Here is a 4,665-nt window from a genome sequence, read left to right as displayed (position 1 = left end):
TTGGCTCAGGTCATGATCTCAGGGTCCTGGGATCGAGTCCCACATCGGGCTCTCTGCTCAGCAGGGGGCCTGCTTCCCTTCCTCTCTGTCTGCCTGCTTCTCTGCCTACTTGTGATCTCTGTCTGTCAAATAAATAAGTAAAATCTTTAAAAAAAAATAAAAACTATGAATAGGATAGTTTGTGGAAATCATAGAGTTTATTATAATAGAGCTTCTTTCATTTATTGGTCTCAGGAAAGCACTCTTACTTTCCTACGTGCTTTGTGATTCCAAAAGCAGAGTCCCTCTACCTCAACAACTTCAAAAAAAAAAAAAAATCACTATTCTTCTCTTGTGGGGGACAAGTGTTCTAATAGAGATGTGTATTTGAAGGAAAAAAAAATCTGGGTTTCTAAAAGCTACCTACAGAGGACTTTCACCAAGTAATTATAATTTCAGCCTCCACCATTCCATTCCAACTTTTAATGTTCCTGATTGTGCTAATTCTGTAAACCTTCCAAAGTTTCCTAGGTAAATATCTTTTTGTTGTTGTTTTGTTTTGTTTTCTTCTTGCAGCAATGAATTTCAGCCTTTTCCATGAGATGAGAAAATGAATTCACTTTTTTTTTAGTCTTTAAAATTACGTTGTTCTCTCTCCATGCTTGTCTCTTCTTTTGTGTTGTCCTTGTAGATTCATACCTTGCTTTAAATTTGTTTTTTGTTGTTGTGATAGTGGTTTGCCTTTTTTTTTTCTTTTTTTGGTAATTTAACTGTGGCCTAAAGGGGAAAGGAGGGATCTCCATTATGCTTTGTGATCACATTTCCATAAGCAGGGAAGTTGCTATTTTTTTTAAAGATTATTTATTTATTTATTTGACAGAGAGAGATCACAAGTAGGCAGAGAGTCAGGCAGAGAGAGAGAGGGGAGGAAGCAGGCTCCCTGCTGAGCAGAGAGCCCGATGCGGGACTCGATTCCAGGACCCTGAGATCATGACCTAAGCCGAAGGCAGTGGCTTAACCCACTGAGCCACCCAGGCACCCGAAGTTGCTATTTTTTAATCCATATTTAGATGTCCATACTAGGATATCTAAATAATTATAGTAATTAATAACAGGCATTTTTTATCCCAATATGTACATATTTATGAGTTAGATGCTGATTGAAATAAGTATCACACTCTAAATTATAGTTCTCATTTCCACCTAGAAGTCAGTTTAATATAACGTTATGCTAATATATCAACGTATTTATAATTTAAATTTCATTATATGTAATTGTTGGTATAAGTTTCAGAATGCTCCCAGGAAGGTGTAAGAAAGTCTTTGCCTGTCCCTTTTATATTAAGATGCCCAGAACATCTTTAGTTACGATTTTCCTGCATGAAAGCATAGATATCTTAGATTAGAAATCTCTAAAGTTAATTCTTCAAATACTCTCTAAGAATAAATTTCATTATGTAAAAGAAGTTACAAAACACGTTTTAATCCAAATTAACAATTATTTTGATGATTGTGATATAGAAAGATACTTAATATAATACCTTAAAATAAATTATTTTAATGAAGAATTAACTCCAGAGATGCATCTAAAAAATGTCAAATATTTCATATCAAAAAGATTTATATAGAAAAAAAAAGATTTATATAGGGTCCTCTCGTCTTATCTGTATAATTAACATAAGTTTTATTTATAAATGGAATGAGAGTGAAGGACAAGTTTGAGCTATGATTCCATTTCTTATATATGTTTATTCCAATATTTACTTTGAAGGCATTTCAAAGCACTGCATACCTCACATGAAATATAAAACTTTTTTTTAAAATGACTACTTAAAATATCTTTGAGACATTAAATATGCTCCTGTGTAATCAATGAAAGTAACATCATCATACTTCTTTTTTTTTTTTTAAGATTTTATTTATTTATTTGACAGAGAAAGAGATCACAAGTAGGCAGAGAGGCAGGCAGAGAGAGAGGAGGAAGCAGGCTCCCTGCTGAGGAGAGAGCCCGATGCGGGGGCTCGGTCCTAGACCCTGGGACCATGATCTGAGCTGAAGGCAGAAGGCTTTAACCCACTGAGCCACCCAGGCACCCAGCATCATCATACTTCATATGTAATAATTTTTCTTCACTCACACTAATTATTTGTACATATCCATATTAATAATTGTGGATATCCATTATATTTGTTTATTTTATGCATTGTATATATTTATTATGGCCACTTTCCTTGCTCTTCCAAAACTATTATAACAATGGATGACAAGGTAAGATGGATAAATCCTAAAATTAGAATAAATATGGCATAAAAGGAAATTTACATAGTTGAGTGAGGTGTCCATGAATCTAGTCCTAGATTCTCCATGTTTTCCTTCTCTCTCTCTCTTTCTTTATAAGATTTGTTTTATTTACTTTAGAGAGAGAGAGTGAAGTGGGGAGGGCTAGGGGAGAGGGAGACAGAAACTTAAGCAGTCTCAGTACTAAGCCCAGAGCTCACCATTGGGTTCAATCTCATGACCCTGAGATCACAACCTGAGCCAAAACCAAGAGTCGTTGCCTAACTGAGCCACCCAGATGCCCCTCTCCCATGTTTCCAATGGTCAAAAACTATTAGTTAAAATCATCTTCCCTCTCTTTACCTCTCATCCACAAAAAGTCAGTTAGCATGAGCCCTAGGGTTTTATAGGTCTACATAGTTTTACCATTTTGAACATTACTACAATGGAAGGTACCCACTCAAGACATATTACTTTTAAAACTTTAACCTGCAAAAAGTGTAGAGAGAAATGGAGACAAAAAAGACTGTAGATGAGATATATATCATTGTCAAGTAAAACACAGGTTGTGGGGCACCTGGGTGGCTCAGTTGGTTAAGTGTCTGCCTTTGGCTCAAGTCATGATCTCAGGATTTGGGGACTGAGCCCTGCTTTTGGCTTCTTGTTCAGTGGAAGTTTGCTTCACCCTCTCCCTCTGCCCCCTACTCTGCTCTCTCTCTTGTATGCTCCTTCTATCTCAAATAAGTAAATAAAACCTCAAAAAAAAAAAAAAAAGAAAAGAAACAGAACATAGGTTGTAACTAGGATGCTTGCAAGGAACATGGGAAGGAAGAAATAGAAAAAAATAGACATGAAGGAACTACCAACATATTTGCTTAATCACTTAAAACAGTAACAGTTATATGTCAGGTTGTCTTTTGCCAATGTGATTTACAGGTTAAACATGAATACATGATATTTGTCATATATTTGTCATGTTTACATCTGCAATAATTTGAGTTACCCTTAAGAACTTAACTTCCTAAATTAATTGTAACTTGTGTGTTCCAGCTGATGATGTTTGCTGTACCACTTCCAAATCAATTTTTAGAGTCATTTCTTGTTTTTAGAAGGAGCACTAAACTAGAATACCTCATTGTTGCTGGTTTTTTAATACTGTGTCAGGTTTAGCATACCCTTATGGTTTCTAATCAATGTGAAGTATTAATCAAACAAAATACTGCTCTTATAAAAAATTCTACATAAATTTCTCTTTCAAGTTTAGCATTTGGAAACAATACATGCTTACCTTCTCAGACAACTGTGTGACTTTGGGCTTGTCATCTTAACTTTCCTAGGCTTAGTTTCTTCCCCTGGGAAAGGGAAATAGCAGTAAATGCCTTCCTAGGATTGCTGTGTTCATTGTATAAGAGAATCTATTTAAAATAGCCAACACATCATCATGGCACATAATAAAAACTTATTAATTACCCTAACCCTGGCTCATTATTATTGATAATTATATATATTCCATAACAACATTTTAAAAAATGTTTTTCCAGAGAATATTGACATAAATCACAGAACGTGATTAAAAAAAAATTCCACAGTCAAAAATTTTTGATTCGAATAGAGTTAAAGAGAATTTTAAAAACAAACAAACAAAAACACCTAAGGAGGATTTCTAGAATCACTAATATGCTTATGGTATCAGGATCATCATGGCGTGGGCATCGGGGCAGGGGCGGGTCTTGGAATTTCAGCAGGAGAGTAGAGGAGGTGGTGGGCCCCTCACCCTGAGGCCTGAGCAGGTGCGGTGTCTGGGGGAAGGTGTTCATGTGTTCATTCAGGGAGACTATAGCAGTGGCACACCATGCCGGTTCCAGACCAAGCTCCTTGCAGAGCTGGAGAACCAGATTGATAGGCAGACTTTGAAGAAACAGTTCAAACTCTAAATAACCTTTATGCATAAACAGAGAAGCTTGGGGGCCAATCTTATCTAGAAGGCTGTATGGCTTGTTTAACAGCATATACCATCTTCTTACACATGGAAACTCATTATAAGAAGGTTCTAAAGAAAGTGTCCACATTCAAGAGCAGGATGAGAAGATACATGCTCCCAAGGCCTTCTCCTGACAGAGCCCATTGGCAGACGACTATTTGGATTGAAATCACCATTTATGAAGACAGAGGCATGAGCAGTGGAAGACAAACCATAGAATTAAAGAACCCGTTTCCAGCTGGGACCCTCATCTATTCACTGGCGAGTCACAGAGTGTCCACTACCTCCTCTCCAGACCATCCTTCCTTTGTATCTGCTGCCAGAGCCATGGTGCCATTTACTCCAAGGACTGACTTTCTGAAGCTATGTACCTTGAGTGACCTATAGTCACTTAGCATCCACTTTGTGTCTCCAAATTGTGTAGGACT

General features: G+C 36.7%; 1 pseudogene; it reads left to right on the top strand.

Annotated features, from left to right (window-relative positions):
* Positions 1-3,956: 3,956 nt before the first annotated feature.
* On the top strand, positions 3,957-4,433 carry LOC122902920 (annotated as a pseudogene).
* Positions 4,434-4,665: the final 232 nt, after the last annotated feature.

Source organism: Neovison vison, chromosome 1, assembly GCF_020171115.1.
Source record: "Neovison vison isolate M4711 chromosome 1, ASM_NN_V1, whole genome shotgun sequence".
Classification (NCBI taxonomy): Eukaryota; Metazoa; Chordata; class Mammalia; order Carnivora; family Mustelidae; genus Neogale; species Neogale vison.
This window is presented reverse-complemented; position numbering and strand designations above follow the sequence as displayed.